The sequence below is a fragment of the Phoca vitulina genome, unplaced genomic scaffold, assembly GCF_004348235.1.
Source record: "Phoca vitulina isolate PV1807 unplaced genomic scaffold, GSC_HSeal_1.0 scaffold9, whole genome shotgun sequence".
NCBI classification, from domain to species: domain Eukaryota; kingdom Metazoa; phylum Chordata; class Mammalia; order Carnivora; family Phocidae; genus Phoca; species Phoca vitulina.
The window spans coordinates 39,967,702-39,986,873 of record NW_022589712.1 but is presented as its reverse complement, the minus strand read 5'-3'; the positions used below and the strand labels follow the sequence as shown (position 1 = coordinate 39,986,873).

General features: G+C 36.8%; 1 protein-coding gene across 6 annotated transcripts in view; it reads left to right on the top strand.

The window, feature by feature from the left end:
* PKIB (cAMP-dependent protein kinase inhibitor beta) overlaps positions 1–19,172 on the top strand; it is a 139,799-nt gene that overhangs the window by 83,773 nt on the left and 36,854 nt on the right. For 3 of the 6 annotated variants that reach the window (XM_032407966.1, XM_032407964.1, XM_032407968.1), the window contains exon 3: positions 15,613–15,680. The exons of the other annotated variants lie outside the window; for them this stretch is intronic. The gene's annotated coding sequence lies outside the window, so the exon portion shown is untranslated. The remainder of the gene's footprint in view (positions 1–15,612; positions 15,681–19,172) is intronic. 6 annotated transcript variants of the gene reach the window in all.

The window sequence follows — 19,172 nt, the reverse complement described above, 5'->3', positions numbered from 1 at the left end:
AGGCTTCATGGCAAAAAGAGCTTGCTGTATGTTTAAAACGGTAATCACTGGAAAGCACTAACATAATAAAATAAAATTTAAAAAAAGAGAAAGAAAGGCTTGAATATCTTGGAATTAAATAAGCACATGGTTATTTACACCAAAAATTTCCTGTTCCATCAAGCGCAAATTCTTGATCAAAATAAGATAAGGCAAATAGTATGGGAGGGCCCCATACTATTTTACGGTCAAAAGGATGATTATGTCTATGATTAAGAGACCAAAGAGAGCATGCTTTTGTATGGAAATGTGTGGCTTCTTCAGGAAAACAGATTTGGAACTGATTTGTAAATAGAGGAGAAAATCTCAGTGATTTGTGCATTTCTGAAATCAATATTACCACTTACCTAAAACACTTGCTCCTTTAATAAACCTTTCTATAACCATGAGAGACAATGGACTCTGAAAAACAAACTGAGGGTTCTAGAGGGGAGGGGGTTGGGAGGATGGGTTAGCCTGGTGATGGGTATTGAGGAGGGCACGTTCTGCATGGAGCACTGGGTGTTATGCACAAACAATGAATCATGGAACACTATATCTAAAACTAATGATGTAATGTATGGGGATTAACATAACAATAAAAAAATAAAAAAAAATAAACCTTTCTATATACAAACATTTATACTCGTAGATTGAATATTCATATTAGATATTTCTTACTATTTTAGAAAAATAATCAAAAAGTAGAGAACATATACAAGATATGTTAAATGTAACAAGTGGGCATCCTAATTCTACATTCTCTTTTTTGAAAAAAGAATCAAGTTCAAGTTGAGATTTGTTTTTCAAAATTCTTTAAGAATAAATGGCTGTATGGATAAACTTGCACATTGCACATAAATCCTCCCTCATATTAGTATTCACACTGAACATTACCATCCTGGAGGATGTTTTGCAGTAATTTTAACTTTTTTTTTTTTTTTTTTTTTTTAGAGAAGGAGGGAGAGAGGCAGGGGAGGGGCAGAGGGAAAGGGAGGGAAAGAATCTTAAGCAGGCTCCATGCTCAGTGTGGAACGCCATGTGGGGCTGGATCCCACGACCCTGAGATCATGACCTGAGCCGAAATCAAGTCGGACACTTAACCAATTGAGCCACCCAGGTGCCCCGATAAATGTATTTAACTTAAAAAAAAATCTTTGTTGACATATAATTCACATACCATAAAAGTGATCCATTTAAAGTATATAGTTCAATGGTTTCTAGTATATTCATGTGTCACCAAAAACAGCTTTAGATCATTTTCATCACCATGAAGAGAAATTCTAAAGCCATCAGTGTGACTCCTCAGTTCTCCCCAAACCATTCCCTCCACACCAGCCCTAGGAAGCCACAAATCTACTTTGTTTCTATAAATTAGCATATTTGGGGCATTTTATATAAATGGAAACATACATGTGTTTTGTTTCATTTAGCATAATGTTTTCAGGTTTCATCCATGTTATAGCATGTATCAGTACTTCATTCCTTTTCATTGCTGAGTAATATTAAATGGTAAGGACAGACTACATTTTGTTTATGTGTACATCAATTGATAGATATTTGCATCGTTCCCACTTTTTGGTTATTATGAATGACATTGCTGTGAAGCAATGTTAAAATGTTATGCCTGTGTAAGTTTTCACATGAGTATATGCTTTTATTTCTCTTGGGTGTATACCTAGGAGTAGAATGGCTGGGTCATAAAGTAACTATGTTTAACAATTTGAGGAATTGGCAAACTATTTCCCAAAGAGGCTGCACCAGTTCACATTCTAACCAGCACTGGATGAGGCTTTCAGTTTCTCCATATCCTTGCCAATACTTGTCATTGTCCACAGCCATCCTGGTATAAAGTGGTATTTCATTGTGGTTTTAATTTGCATTTCCCAATTGGATGATGATGTTGCACATCTTTTCATGTGCCTTTTGGCTATTTGCATACTTTCTTTGGAGAAGTGCCTATTAATGCCTGTTGCCCGTTTTCTAAATTGGGTTATTTATCTTTTATTATTTAATTGTAATAGTTCACATATATTCTAGGTGCAAGTTGCTAATCAGATATATGGTTGGCAAATAGTTTCTTCAATTCTGTGGATAAACTTTTCACTTTTTGAGGGTATCCTTTAATGCACAAAAGTTTTTAATTTTAGTGAAGTTCAGTTTATCTATTTTTTTTTCTTTTGTTACTTGCACTTTTGGTGTTACATCTAGGAAACTATTGCCTAACGCAAGGTCATGAAGATTTACTTATTTTTCTTCTAAAAGTTTTATAGTTTTAGCTCTTATATTTAGCTCTCTGATCCATTTTGAATTAATTCTTGCGTATGGTGAGATGGGTCCAACTTCATTCTTTTGCACCTGGATATCCAGTGTCCCAGCACCATTTGTTGAAAAGACTGTTTTTTCCCCGTTTAATTGTCTTGACACTCTTGTGGAAAATCAAGTGACCATAACGTGTGTTTTTTTTCCTAGGCTCTCAATTCTGTTCCATTGATCTACATGTCTATCCTTATGTCAGCATCACACTGTCTTAGTTACTAAAGCTTTGTGTTAAGTTTTGAAATCAAGATGTGAAGTCCTCCAACTTTGTTCTTTTTCAAGATTGTTTTGGCTGTTTTACACTTCCTACTTTTCAGCTGAATTTTAGAATCAGTTTGTCAATTTCTGCAAAAAAGCAAGCTGGGATTTTAATGTTGCTTATATTTGAATCTGTAGGTCAGTTTGGGGAGTACTGCCATCTTAGCCATCTTAAGTCTTCAGATCCAAAATCTATCTATAAACTCTATGTTCCTTTCTTGGATGGACCCATTTCAAGGTGGAGAAAAATCTCTAGTGATATTCTCCTTAGCACTGTTTTTGGGTGAGCTCTGTTTAATATTAGAAGGCATTTCTTTTTCATCTTAGTTGATGACACAAGATTGGAAGGGGCAGCATTTGGTGGAATTGATACTTATTTCCGACCAGATTGGTGAACTGAAATCAACAATATTAAAGTTGTCAGCCTTAAAAGTAAATAACTATATTTAGGTTCAAAAACGTAACTGTTTAACAACAGGTTGGAAGAGGTTTTAAAAATAACAAGTTATATATAGTTGATATTTATTTTAGTTTGAGAAGAAAAGAGTTAGGGCATGATAACTGGCTTTTTAGATATCTGAAATTCTACCTATGGAAGATGAAACAAAACGAAGCAAAAGAATAGGATAACATTATAAGGGGATAGATTTAGCACAGTGAGCATGCTTTGTACATTATAGTAGGCCATTTTGATATATTTATTAAAATATTATGTAAAAAAGATCATCCTAATGATATTTGATATTCAGAATACATACTGACCATCAAAAACTGCAAGAGGCTCAGTGATTAAAAAGATAGTGTCAAGTCCAGTATCTTCCATTTACCAAACAGGAGAAGGGATTAGAATATTTTAGAAAAATTCTTAACAATAGATTTGCAAAAGATTTTCTCTTTCTGTGCAATTGCATGTAGTCCAAGTGAGGCTATGGCACTATGGATACTTTTTAGAGTCGACCCATTTTGCAGCTAGCTTTATTTCTTTCTGGATTAAAAATAGAAGGCAGAGGTGTGGAGGCACATCTCCTCTGTGAGTGAAGTGGCAACTTAACATGGAGATTAATAATAATAATAATAATTGCTATAATTACCAAATGCTTTCTTTATAAAGTTGGTAGGATTATTAGTCTCATTTACTAATGAGTGAATTGAAGTTTAGAGAGGATATGTAACTCACCCAAAGACACAGAACTCATTAGTGGTGGGGCTAGCATAACTCAAGGGTGTCTGAATCTAGCTGCTATGTTTTTCTACCTTCCAAGAGAAAAACTTAAGAATTATGAAGATTTAATTTAATGGCTCAATCCCTTAAGTGTATTTCTGTCTTCCTTATCCTCAATGTGCCATTTCTTCTGCACTTCCTTTGCTTTGAAAAACTTCATGGAAATAGGTACTCTAGTGATTCTAATACATCTGTTCATTTTTTTGAGTGTGTTGGAACTTTTAGGCATGAGTAAATGTGGTGACAGCTTGACATCTGTTAATACTGACAGGTCATGAGATTAACACCAGGAAGCACTAGAAGCATAAGGTGTTGTGGGATAGTTGGTTCATCTCAAGCTATTTTTACATATTTTAAAATCTAAGATCTGTTAGTCGTGTCCTGATTTTGTTTATCCTCAGAGTTATCTATAATCTTAAGGATGCTTTAACTTGAGAAAAGTCTCTAATCTGAGTAAATGTGGCCAGTAAGAAAAGTCTGTGTAGGCACTATGGTTCCCTGGGTCAACACTGTTTATACCCATGCCCTCTGGGAGCAGCTGAGATTCTTTCACCATCCCCAGATCCATGCCCCAGAAGGGCTGCCATAACAAAGTATCAAAAACTGAATGGCTTAAAAAGAACAGAAATTGGGGCGCCTGGGTGGCTCAGTCTTTAAGCATCTGCTTTCAGCTCAGGTAATAATCCCAAGGTCCTGGGATCGAGCCCCGCGTTGGGTTCTCTGCTCAGCGGGAAGCCTGCTTCGCCCTCTCCCACTCCCCTTGCTTCTGTTCCCTCTCTTGTGGTGTCTCTCTCTGTCAAATAAATAAATAAAATCTTAAAAAAAAAAAAAAGGAACAGAAATTTATTTTTTTCGCAGTCTAGAAGCCAGAAGTCTGAAACTAAAGTGTTGGCATGGCTATGCTCCCTCCAAAGCCTCTAGGGGAGGATCCTTCCTTGTCTCTTCCAGCTTCTGGTAACACCAGGTACTCCTTGGCTTGTAGGTGCATTACTCCAATTTCTGCCTCCATCCTTCCATGACATTTTCCCTGTATCTCTGCATCTTCACATTGTCTTCCCTCTTTTTATAAGGATACACAGTCATATTGGATTAAGGGCCTATCCTAATTCAATATAACCTCATCTCAACTTGGTTATATCTACAGAGATTCTATTTCCAAATAAGATCACATTCATAGGTACTGAGGTTAGGACTTCAACATGTCTCTTTAAGAGACACAATTCAACCTGTGACACCAAATCTGGTATTTGTGACACTGCTGAAGTGTCACTGATTGAGGCCAATCCCTCAGAGAAGTCCAGAAGTGGGGGGACTCATTCTACTAAAAATAAGTTAGTCTCTTAGCAGTTAGAATGATTGCTCTTTCACCAACTCCTTCCCCAAATGGTTGTATTTTCATGATGATGTGAATTTTCTCATATTTGAAGGGTCCCCAAGCTGATGTTATTTCAACTAGTGCAGCACGATATGACAACAGTAGTACCGCAATGCAGCGCAAATATCAACAACCATGAAATCAATAGATGGAGCAGATGATGTGACTCAACGAGCTGTGACAATCAGCAAATGACTGATGTGAGAAGCGCAGCTTTTGGCAGCAGGTGCTTCACTGAGAATTGGTTTTAGTGAATCACCACTGCAGCTGCCATTTTTCTCTGAGCCAGATAAATCCTGACATGAATGAGGTGCTGTTATTGGAGATGTAAATGCAGCTAGTACTAAATGTCACTGGCCTAAGTCTGAGACATGTAGTCACTCGCAAATGCAAGGAAGGGGATGATTTTGACATTTAATATATTTTTGTTGAGTTTTGCCTCTTTTCTTGTCCTTTCCACAACCGTGCATTGAATTTAATGTCTTAATGTGAAGCATATCTAAATCAGTTAAAGTGAAGCATATGTGAATAAGTTAATTCATCTTCTAAAAAGCAAATGTATTTAATATAAAGAATTGTGTGGGTCTAGTAGACAACACTTGGGGGGAAAAATAAATCTTTAAAAACGTGTATTAAGATTTTCCTTTGTTATAAATTTATACTTCAATGGCATCAATTAAATTTAAATTTAATTTTAAATTCAATTCAATTTAAATTCAGCTGTGAGTGTGGGACTACTGTGTGAGTGGTAGTCATGAAGCGCCGGCTACATAGCCATTTAATGCAGAGGCCTGCTCCGAATACCTCTCCAGTTCTAGCCAGATCATAAATTAGAAAAGTGAAGTTTTTTTTTAGTTGACCCACATACCTGAGTTAAAGAAAAATCTTTAAAATGACAACGACAACAAGCAACAGCAATATCAAAAAGAAACAAGAAAGACTAGGTTGCATCCCCTAGCAAAGATAAATAGGAAAACCAGAAATGAGCATTATGGCCTAAGTCTCTTTACTGATGAACTGAGTATGAAGTCTTTACCTGGTCAGTTTGCTTTTCAGAGACTGTTTTTACAGTTGGTGCTTAAGAGTAACTCTTGAAAGACCCTTTAGGAATGGATTTATCTCAAAATGCTATTTCAGGGTTTTTTTCTTAGTATTATTCTAAAATCTGAGACTGACATTCTGTATCTTATTTAGATAGAAACATCTAAATCTGCAGCACGTTAAATAGTGAGCAGAGATAAATGCCTTTTGAATAATGTTCCTCTGTATATTTCTCTTTCATGTGTGTTTTTCCTAGACTGTAGGAGAAAGAAATAGCCATAACTAAGAATATCAGGACAAAGTAGATGCAAGAAGGAGACCTTTTTAGCCCAAGAACTAACAGAATCAAAATCACACAGGAATTCACACAGTTAGATTTGAAAGGAAATGGAGGTCAGGAAGAGAAAAAAAAGAGTTAGCTGTAAAGTCAGTTTTGTTAGTGAAAAAAATAATTAAAGTTCATTTGAAACTTTCTCAGAACTTTTCTGGTCCTATGTTGGTAATTGGTTATTTATTTAAAAAATTTTTTTAAAGATTTATTTATTTAGAGAAAGAGAGAGAGAGCAAGGGAGCAGGTGAGCATGTGGAGAGGGGCAGAGGGAGAGGGTCTTCAAGCAGACTCCCTGCTGAGCGCCGACCACCAGCCAAGGCTTGATCGCAAGACCCATGAGATCATGACCTGACCTGTAAGCCAAGAGTCGGCCGCCTAACTGACAGCCACCCAGGTGCCCTGGTAATTGGTTATTTAGAAGCAATTTGGTTTTAGATGAAGCTGAGTTTATATTCCCTTCCCCCCACAATAAAGAAATGGCCTATGATCTTGTACTAGTCACTTAACCTTCTAAAGTACAGTTTCTCCTTGGGTACTAGGAACTTCCTAATAATAACTATCATTTCTTAAGCACTTCCTATGTGTTAGGCATTATACTGAGTACTTTTCAGACATTGTCTCATTTAATGTTCATAACATATTCTGTGAGGCAGAAGTTTTCTTTCCACATTATAAATAAAGAAAGTTGGGCCGAAGTTATCCAAGTTATAGCTATTAAGTTCTAGAGACAGTCTGGCTCCAAAGCTCATGTGCATAGCATTATACTGTCTTTAGTACTAGAATCTGTCCCAGCTTTAGCCTTCTCTGACCAAGCCTTTTGGACGGTCTGACTTCCTTGGCCCAGTGTTCCCGCCTTTGACACTGCCTCTCAACGAGTTTCAAGAAGGGTTACTTTGCAAAAACCCTTAAAGCTGCCACAGGCTATCTATGCAGATAGAGAAACTGCAGTCCGAAGGCTTTACTATTTTGTAAGAGGTCATTATGTCCATTTCATGAAAGCATCTTGTCTTACCCAAAAAGGCACTAAATAATAATAATAATAATAATAAATAATAATAAATGTATTTATATAGAATAATATATATTTATATATTATTATAATTTTTATATTTATATATTATATTATTAAATATATATATTTATTTATAATATTTATATATTATATTATTATATTATATTTATTTATAATATTTATATATTATATTATTAAATATATATATTTAATAATATATATTATTTAAAATTGAGGATCTATTTCTTGGTACTCCTCATCCACTTCGCACCCCTTACTCTAAGAGTCTGTGAAATCACTTTCTGGTAGATATGGGAGGATGGCAACATGGGTTTTTTTGCTTTTTTTTTTTTTTATGTTGGTTAATTTGTCTTTATTTTTAATTTAAATTCAATTAATTAATATATAGTGTATTATTAGTTTCAGAGGTAGAGTTCAGTGATTCATCAGTCTTATATAATACCCAGTGCTCATTGCATCACATGCCCTCCTTCATGTCCATCATCCAGTGCTGTCCTGACTGCTTTCAAGGATATTGCTATGCTTCTAAAAAAACAGAGCTGACTCCTTTGAATAGGTTACTGATCTCATCAAGGTGAGGGTGGAGCATCTGGTATTAAAATACAATGCTAATAGAATGTCCTATAAAAACCACTTTGAAAAAAATGTGGCATATTTTCCACATACTTACTTTTCGCTGCTCCTGTGGGTTGAATTAATCAAGTGACACCGCTGTCCTTGAGACAGTATGACTTGGTGTCAGGCAGACGTGGGTTCCAATCTTGACACTGCTTGGTACTGGCTCTATTATAACCACAGGTTCTTTCAGGCATCCAATAGTATTAATATCTACTTTCGAGGGCTTTTGTAAGGATTCAGTGTGAGAATGTTTAAGACATCTGGAAAATCACGAACACTCCACAATTGTTAACTGCCTTCCCTCCCGCGTTGGTATATTCACTTTCATATATAACATCATTTTCATTGGCTTTCTTTGTGAACATAAATGCCAGATCTAAATATGCTAGTATGAATATAAGAGTATTGGGGTTAGTACTTAAAATTTTAAGTCTATTTTTTTTAATTAACATTGAAATTACATTCTTAACTGTGATGCCTAACAGTGTTCTCTTTAGCCCCAGTTATACCTATTAAGATGTTGTAAATCATTTGGAACACATCTGAGACTTATGAAATTATTTCCTGGTGTTCGAGGACTGTGACAGAAGCAAGAAAGTAATACAGGCTAAGAAGTTTAATATTGTTGGAAAAATTTAAAACATAACTTCCTTTACTGAAGCGTGGCAAGCAAAATTAAGAAACAGTGAGTAGTTTATAATAAATGTGCAACTGGTGCTTTAGCGAGGTGGTTTTTCTATGACATATGATAAGGAGGTAGAGAAAGGGGCTTTCCTGAGTGAGCAGAGTGGCTTTCGGTTTATATGTTCGATGCCAGGAATTTTTGAACCACACAAGCCACACCTGAGGAGATGTGCAGGACAGATGGGAGCGAAACAATTTTGCATGTTGTATGCAACTAAACACAATCCTCCTTCCTGCCCCCGCCCCTGATACACACACACATTCTTCCCTTCTATCAGCTCAAGATTAAAAGAAAGCTTTTTTTTTTTTTTTTTTTGCCTCAAGCTAATTTGATGGTGTACAGTAACTTTTCTTCAGGTATTTTGCAACCATTTATAAAAGAGAGGTCATTTTAGGGCAAGCCTTTCTACCCTGATTTACTTAGAGGAATAAATAGTAATGTCTGGTTGTTACATTTAAAAAGGGGGGAGGGTAGAATCCCTCAGTTCGAGCCAGTATTAAGAACTTTGAAAAAGATTATGAAACTCAAGTATAATGCTAGAAACAATAAGGACAAAAACTAACCCCCATGTAAAGACCATGGATAATGCCGTCAGTATGTGAAGAGGAAAAGAGGAAGAGATTACTAACAGACTTCTCTTCAAAGGAAAGGAGGGGAATATCAATTCTTCATACAAAGTGAATTCGTATGATTGGTTTCAGTGAAAATATAATGGTAAAGAATCCTGGAATTTTGATGTCCTTGGGTAACTACAATGTACACTCTGCAGCCTAAAGCTAGGGAGAAAATTTTTTTTTTTTAAGAAAAATCTTAAGAAAACCTAATATAGTTATTGTCATCGGTCTGAAGTGGATAGTGCTGGACAGTGGAATGAAGAACAGAATCTCTGGTCCGACGGCTCCCTAAAAAATGTCCTCCTGGGTGGGTGGCAGTGGCCAGGTGGGGAGGAAGCACTAACTAAGAGTGTGGCACACAACGCTGCCTGAATATTCTGGAATGCTGGTGATCTTCCAGTAATTGGAATGCATGTGGCAAGTGGTACAGATTCCCAGACTCTTAGATGTCACAGTTGCCTTGCCTGTCGCCAACCTTGTATTAATTTCAAAGCATAAATTTAGATCCTCTGTGAATTAAATTTAGATCCAAAGTGAAATTGAGGTCCACTGCGTCTTTGAATGTAACTTAGTAAAAGTTGGGGAGGAGGCTTTTGTTTCATTTTGTCATTTCCAAACATCAGCCTCGTAGAAAGGATGAGAACAGTAGCAAAACTTCTGCTTCCACTCCCTTTACTCCTCTCATCTCCTTCCTTCCTCTACTGTGAGAATAAGGAAAAGAGAAAATGGTATACATACCTGTCGCTTGTTCTTTTCTGTCTTGGGATTCTGGACGTTTAAATGGAAACTAAAGCACGATTGAGACCTGGCTTGTTCAGAACCCTGATTAATGCTTTTTTATTTCAAGAAATGTTTGCTTTAATTTTTCATGAGAACTTTAAACGGATTTAAGAAGTATAGGCTACATCAAATCCCTCTTAAATTTGTTTGTCTTCTTGGATTAAGGTTAATTCTGTTATTCCATGATTTCAAATCATTACCCTTCTCTTATTAAGATAAGAACAAACTTTTTTTTTTTTTTTTTTTTTTTTACCTTTGCTGATTACTGCTTCTTCTTCCTGCCTTCTGGGAGAACACCTGTTGCTCAGTTTTTGACACATTGATCTCTCTGAGCCTGAGATTCTATCAATTCTCATCTTTTCAACTATATTCTACACAAAATTGCTGAAATTCCCATTTTCAGTTTTCTCCTCTTGCCTGAGTCCCAGGCTCATAGTTCTAGTGACTTACCGTTCACGTCCCCTGGGCTCCTTTGGGACCATTTAAATGTCACCAGCTCTCCTCCTCACCTGTTATTTTGTTAGTGGTTCCACTCTCCTGGTTCCCCAAACATAAAACCTTGGAATTGTTTCAGCTTACTGCTTTCCTTCATTCACTATAGCTATCCCCACGTTCCACGGATTTTTCCATTTTGAAATGTTTTTTAGATTCATCTTTATCAGTTAAGAGATCAGTTTACCAGTTATCACAAAGAGCCAAACTAGCTGGATTAAACACAACGTAAATGTAGTTTTGTGTTGTGTACAGCTCAGGTCGCTGGTACAGGGGTGGAAGAGAGGCATGGCCGTGTTAGGAATGCAGGCTCCTTCGATTCTGTTGCTTTGTCATCCCCAAAGTCTTGATTGTCCTAGTCTGCTTGATTAACGATGGCTCAGCACCACAGGTACATACCAATGTTCAAAAAGGGGACAAGAGGAGGCAGAAGCCACATTCTCCTCTCTTTCAGGGTATAACCTAGAAATGAAATACTTTACTTCTTCTCAGAGCCCATCTTTAAATGGCAAAATCCAGTTGCATGGCCTTATCTAGCAGCATGGGAGACTTGGTTATATGGTCCTTAGCTATGTGCCCAGCTAAACTTCCTATTTCTACAGAAGACAAGGAGAAGAACTTCGGGAGCCAACCAGCAGCATCTGCTACACCTTCCTTACTCCAATTCTATTGTCTTTACCTTTTGGCGGGTCTTTATTGCCCATTGCCAAGATTACTTTTGGTGACTTTTAGCTGGGTTTACTGATGGCTCATTATCAAGCCACTCATTCTTTCTTTAAAGAGCCACTTTTTTTTTCCCTCTTGTTTAAACTTTGCTCTTAACCTTCAAAGCTCTTTGTAATCTGGTCCTATTCTACCTGTTTCTAATCTTTTTTTCAAAGTTCATTGATTCATTTATTTATCCAGTAAATATGTGTTGAGTGCCGACTCTGTGTCAGACACGGAGTCATTTATTTTCCTAAACTGGTGCTGTGGATGGAAACATCTTCATGAATGTACATACTTGCTAATGTCACAATGATTCATTTCTTTGAAGCTTGTTTTCACCATTGTCATGATTGAGAGGTTAAATACATTTTAAGAACAGCCTTTTGAAATGAGGTCTTGCAGTCGAAGTGGTTAATTTGCTTTTAGGAATCAGATGATGTTCACTTGACATTTTTCAACTTTCAGGTTTTTATGCATTTAAAACTATGATTTGCTTTTAAAAACAAAATGAAAATAGAAGAATGCTTATTGAAGCAGCTATAACTAGATTTAGTAGCTCATTGAAATTGTAAAATTGCTCAAATGCAAGCATGAACTAAAGATTACCTCATGTGTTAACAATTGTCCAGTTGCTTCTTTGTTCCCAAACACATTAACCTCATGCTTAGTCCTGCAGACTGAGGTGTGAAGATGTATATCACAGAACACACCTTGTTTGGACTTTGTCTTCCAGACTGCGTTTTCTTCTTTTCTATAATCCTAGGTAATATAGAGACAGACATTTACTTAATACAACTAATCTGACATTATTTTTATATTTAGTTCTTTATTCTTTCAGAGAAGATGCTGGACCAGGTCCAGATCTAGGGCAAGGTATATGAAGCTGAGTTGTACAAATACAGGGTCAAATCTTTATTTAGATTTTTGATGTTTCTTTTTTTCATCATAGAGTTTCTAATTAGTTTTAGTCACTAATTTTGATTTTTTTAAAAAATTGCGTTAAATATTATTTATCTTGATTTCTGAGGATTCAGGGACCTCCTGAAATCTTGTGTTTGAAGTGCGCTGGATCCTTCTTCTTTATGTAAATTATTTGTATATCGACATGGCTGGCTGCTTGAGTCATTAAAACTTTCAAGTGAGGATATATATTTCAAAGAGAAAATAAATACTCATTATTTTACCAAACACTAGAAGCAAAAATTATCTTAAATGCCATCAGATCATCATAGTTTTAAGTATTTACATTTACAACTGAGATCAGATCAGGATACATAAGGAAACCACTCCATGAAAACAAGGCAGGGGCATTAAATGGGAGGATGAACAAGTGGCCAGTTTGAGTAATTTTAGCTGCTTTATTACATTCTGTCTTGAAATGGCTGCTCTCGTTCCATCTCTAGCCTGGTAGCCTCATCTCTAATGGCAGAGTGGTTATGTCATTTTCAGACTACATCTTTGGAGGAGGAGGAGAGGAGGAAGAGGAGAGAGTGGGTAGAGCCTGGGAGCTGCTTTAACCGGAGCAGTTCTGCGTGTATCTGTCTTACATATTGGCCATCTGCTAAAGAGTTCATTTGGAAAAAAAATATTTAAAAAATAGTTTGAGGGCGCCTGGGTGGCTCAGATGGTTAAGCGTCTGCCTTCGGCTCAGGTCATGATCTCAGGGTCCTGGGATCGAGTCCCGCATCGGGCTCCCTGCTCCTTGGGAGCCTGCTTCTCCCTCTGCTTCTCTCTCTCTGTGTCTAATAAATAAATAAAATCTTTAAAAAAAAAAAAAATAGTTTGAGAATCACTGGACTAGATGATTCACAATTCTGAGTGTACCTGTAGTTCTGATATGATGGATTTCTGCTGATCTACCCACACCTTGATCTGCTACTCTTTGTCAGGCATGCAACAAACACCCTTTGGTGAGACTGCCTTGAATATCTCCTAGCCTTCGTGTATAACACTGTGTTTTCTCTAGATTTAATAGTAGTTCTAAGAGAGGTAGGAGAGAGAATTAGACCTTGTGCAATAGCAATGTCCTACAGATTGTGCCTCTTATACTGAAGTTCAGGAAGAACATAGTCGAATACCCAGTTATATTATTTTTATTTCATTTTAAATTTCTGTCAATGTATCTAATATATATGATAATTTATAATATAACATATAACATATTAGTCTATTAGTAGAGTGATACTTATAATTTATGAAAAGAAATATTCATAAATAGGAGATGTATACTCAAAACAATTTTGTTGTTGTTAGGGGCATGCCACTGTTCTTGAAACCTTTTCAGAAATTACTGCTCTTTTGTTAGTAAAATTGTTGATAGTTGATAACTAAGGATAAGTAGAGACTCTCCCAGTCTCTTAATCTTTAGCATATCGCTCATAAATCTAAATTTTGATGAGTGTGAGTTATCAAAAATATGTATGGAATATTATTTTCAAAGTCCATCCCATAAGTATACTTGGACGTAACATAAGCTGCAAAGAGGTAGAGAGGGAAAAATAATTATGTCAGCATACTATTTCTTTTTTTGTTTCTTGGTTCTATTACAATGGGCAGAAATAGTGGAAATTCATAAAATGAAAACACTAATTTGGTAAAGGTATACAATAGGGATTTTTTAAAACGTGCATTTGAAAGACACAAATAACAATGTTTAGTTTTATCAAACTGACTTTAAATTGGGTGCCTGTTTACAGTTTCTATTAGATCTTTGCCAAGAGCTGTATGCAGATGTTTGAAAAAAACTAGGACTACAAAAGTATGTTTTTGTAATCTTGTTTTTAGGGGTGAATATTTACATTATATTACATAAATTTTGAAGCTTATAAATTTTTATTTTATTACAACTTCCCCCATGATCGTGTTTTCATTTATTTTTCTCTTCCTCTTCTCAGTTCCTTATATTTGGCGTGAACAAATTAGACTCAATGGAAGGGAAATAGTCCCAGATACAGAGTAAGAGGAACAGTGCAAACCATATGGGAAGCTGGGTACAGGAACAAAGTTAAAAGATGTCCATTTTGGATTTTAAAATTCTTTCACAGTGATAAAGTATGCATTCAGGCAGCACTGAGTCTGAAAAATACCTCATGCACCTTGACATTCAACAGATATTTATTTTATTTCTCCTACCATGTACAAAATGTTGTGCAAGAGGAATGAGTCACAGCCAATGTCCTCAAAAGGCTTTGAAAATTGTGTGAGGTGGAGATGGGAAGACAGTAATCAGAAATTTATAAGTTCAATAATGGAGACACACCAGTGTTTCAGAGCACAGGGGAGGGAATGTACTAGCCCGAGGGGCATAGAAGTCTTCTGGGAAAGGGGTGCCCAAGTTAACCCTGAATGGATAAATACATGGTAGCCAGGGGATAGGGAGGGGATCGAGGTCAAGAACCTCAGTCACAGGGGCAATATAAATAAGGCAAAGGGGTGCCATTAGCTGGGTATGACCTCAGAACTTTAGGATTAATGCAGGCTGGGCATGGGTGAAAATGAAGGAGAGGTGGATTGGGGTCAACTCCTGGAGGGCACCATACATGCTGTAAAAGGGCTTAGACTTGATCCTGTAGGTGATGGGAAGGCTGTGAAGGATTAAGTATAGAATGACTATGAGCACATTTACTTTGAAATAATTCCATCTGACATCTGAGTAAAGAATGGAGTTGCAGGAAGCAAGAATGCTAAGAAGAAGAGTCATTTAAGATGTTGCTGCAATAGTCCTAGAAGAGTACTAACACCTGTTATTTGAAATGAAAGCCTTTTGACTTTTAACAGAAAGTTTTATTGTAGAATTGGAGGTTTTGCTTTTCTTAAGAAAGTCAAGTCATGGTATTTACCAGTTGTAACTCTATAAAAACAAAATGATTAAAATTTGTTAATCTAGGGGCGTCTGGGTGGCTCAGTCAGTTAAGTGTCTGCCTTCAGCTCAGGTCATGATCCCAGGCTCCCTGCTCAGCGTGGAGTCTGCTTCTCCTTCTGCCCTTCCCCCCGCTCATGCTCTCTCTCTCAAATAAATAAATAAAATCTTTCAAAAAAATAAATAAAATTTGTTAATCTAACTGAATTTATTCCTTTTCTGGTTCTTAATAGCTTTTTTTTTTTTAATTAATTTACAGGAAAGAAAGTTTATCAGAATTTCTTCCTAAACCTCTTAGAAATAACAGCATATTTTAATCAGAGACTTGTAAGTATCCTTTTTTCTTTATTTAGAAAATTAGATATTGATTTTATGGAAAAATTGGCTCCTTCAGGAATACACTTGACAGGATATAGCTATACAATCTGAGTTGGCATGCAAAATTTGAGTGAGAGTAAAACACACAGAAAATCACCTCTCAAAAAACAAAGAAAACAAAACCTCGGTCAGAAAACCGTCATCAAATCTATCTACACCTAGTGAATGTTTGACTTATTTTTTGGCAATTTCTATTTCTTGATGTCATTTTCATTATTTTTTCCCCTTTGTGAAAATATCTGTGTGGCCACATATTTTGGGAAGTCTGTAACATCAATGAGAAGGAAGAGGAAAAGGGTAGGGTGTGAACACAGGAAAGGGAAGAATTTGTATTCTGTTAAAAGTTACATGGCTTCGGACGACTTTGTATTTTCCAATTACACTTTCAGTGAAAGTTTTTACAAGATCAAAGGTAGGTCTCATAATAGCTAAGGTTCAGTCAGTTTCATCATATTTTTGAGATGTCTTTTACTCTGCTAGATCCCAAACTGGCCAACTCAGAGAATCAGGGAGACCCTTCCTGCTTCAATTTAGCAAGAAGTCAAGACAAGCACATCTTTTTACAAGCATGTATTTTATCAGATAAGTTGAGAAGACTCAATGAGAAGGAAAAAAAAAAAAGCTTTGTCCTAAAAGTGTATCTGTAGCAACAGCATTTAATATTTTATTCCCTGAAAGACATTTGAAATCTAATGTAGTCCTATTTAGCACTAAGACAAATAGTTGTCATACTGAGTTAAGAGCAGAGTCTAGAGCCCATGGAGTAAAGGGAGATTAATGAAGAAGTCAGGTAACTAAGGTCTGGAGCTGAGTGGGTTCTTCACTAGGTGGTAAGAGCTTAGCATACTTCTGGGCTTCTCAACTGTAAATACTTGTGTTTGAAGATTGTTGACTAGAATTGATGACTACCTTAGATCATTTTATGATTCTAGGACATCCCTGAAACTTTGTTGCTTAGTAGTTAATAGTCATTTTATCTTGGGTAATCTATGATTATTATAATGGAATTAACACTTGTGTAGTAGCTAATAAAACCAACCAACAGGAACTAAGACATATTTCTTGCTTGCTTCATCAGATAAGATCTCAGCAAATTGTTGAATTAAAAGGTGTACTGAAATCTTAATTACACATTCTGTCACAATATAGGTGGTTTCCTAGCCACGTGACATTAATTTTTAGTTCCAATGCATCCATATTTGAATCTTGTGTGTTTGAGCAAGTTACCTGAATTCTTTAATGCTTCAATTTATCAGTAAAATGAAGTTAAAAATGCTTATATTATAGGCTTGTATGGGGATTAAGTGAAATGATGAAACAATACAATATAAATAATAATACTGAAATAACCTACTGCAATCAAAATTTCCTATCTTTACTATATTGTTTCATAGACTTTGAGGTTTTGCCCACATAATGATTTCATTTGTCTGTGTATATAAATTATTTATAAAATCACTGAAAGAATTGTGAGAATGGAGATTTTTGGCCAAATTCCCAGATATTTTTAAAGAGCATCTCAGATAAGTCACCTGAAAATGACCTACAGGCTACTCTTTGAGAAACACAAATTTTCTTTTAAAAATGAGCCTCAAAGTGGTTGATTTATCAAATCACAAGGGAACTTTGTACAAAATACATATTCCTAGGGCACCATCTTGGAGATTCCAATTTGGCAGATCTGGAGCAAGGCTTTGCAACTTGTGTTTTAAACAAGTTGCCATGCTGATTTTGATTTTTGCAAACCACTGCTCTACAACCTCAACATATCTCTGCCTTTTAATTGATAAAGCTTATAGCTGTGCTTCCCATAAGTAGATGAGGGGATATCATTATTTGTCAATGCTTCAACTAGTCCAGTTCAAGTTCCAGGGGTGATGAGCTTGGATGTCTGCATTTGTGTACATTAACCAGATTGGCAGTCTTCTCTACCTTGGTTGGGTAACTGCTTTAAGTAAATCAAGTCAAGCCCATAAATTGTGGAACCCCTGAGTGAGAAAGGACTGTTAGAAACCATCTAGTTTAAACCCTTTTCTCACAGAGGAGGAAAATGAGTCTCAGAGGTCTGATGAAGGCCACAGGACAAGACCAGAACTAACTTTTGAATTTCTGTTCCCAGCTCAGTTCCATTTCCATTGCAGTCGGTTGACTTTGATTCTGCCATTTCAATAACGTGCAACCTGTGAAACCAGCTACTCTTGTGCTGGCTGTAGGCTTCCCAGCAGGCATAGAAAGTGCTGTATGAGTCAGCTTTCCTACTTAACTGTTCAGCTGTCTGAAAGTGACAGCTTCTTCCTCTCCATCTCCAGTTCTCTATCTTGAATAACAAAGAGGCAGGAAGGCCACTGAGGGACTGAAGGTACTCCCCAGGAGAGGCAGCCTGTTCCAGCAGGGGTACCATCTTCTCAGTTACCTTCCTGATTCTTTATCTTAGCCAGAGTCATCTGCTTTTTCTCCAACTATCTCTGGATGGCAAAGGCATCATTGCTTTTGTCTGTCATTTTACTCTTGCATCATTTTCTCTTAGCATTCTTTACATCATGTTAGTTGCCCTCCTTTGGACACCATTTAGCTCTGGAGTGCCATTAAGTTCAACAGATATTAAATACTACTGTGTCCCAAGAATAGTCTTGGGTACCAGAGATGTAAAATGAAGCTAGCATGGTCCTAGTTTCAGAAGAGTTTACAGTGTCATGGGGAAGGAGATCAGTATAACAAATCTGCAGGAGTGCTTGAGAGTGTTACAGTAGCCACCATGTCAGGAGAGTCAAAGAAATATTGGGAAAGGAAGTGACATCAGTCTGTTTCAAGTGAAAAAACCATAACCCATAGGATAAGTACACAACCTTTTGCAACCGCATGAAGCGAATGTTTCTAAGGTTTAATGAAGAGAGCTAATGCAATCAGAGATGAATAAGGTGGGTGTTGGCATGATGGTGAGAAAGGGACACTGCAACGTGTAGCAGGAGACCGGGGTCTTCTACTCACACTACCAACCCCAACCTATGTGACTTGTGCCAATCCAGCGAGACTCTTCAGGCCCCACTTGAGTGTTCACTCAGTTCATTCAAATAATGAAATTCAAGTTATAGGCTGTCCTACATTCCTGAGATACAGTCGGGTGGAGGAAAAGTACCTCCCAGATGAAGTGCTATCTGAGCCAAAGCCTCAGTTTTGAGTAGGTATTGATTGGGTAAAGAGAAGCTTTGGAAGGAGAATGCTTCAGCCAGGAGGAACTGCGTCCATCCATTGGCCTGTGTCTGGGCGTGAAGGGAGTATTTCTGAGAGCTACAAATCCTCAGTGGGGAACAGTTTCTCTCAGCTTCTGGACCACAGGGGAGGAGAAGCAAGAGGCAAGGCTGGAATATAAGCAGAATGTAGATCATACAGGGTGTTGTTAGTCATGCTAAGGACCTGGGTGACTTTTTCTTGGCTTAAGGA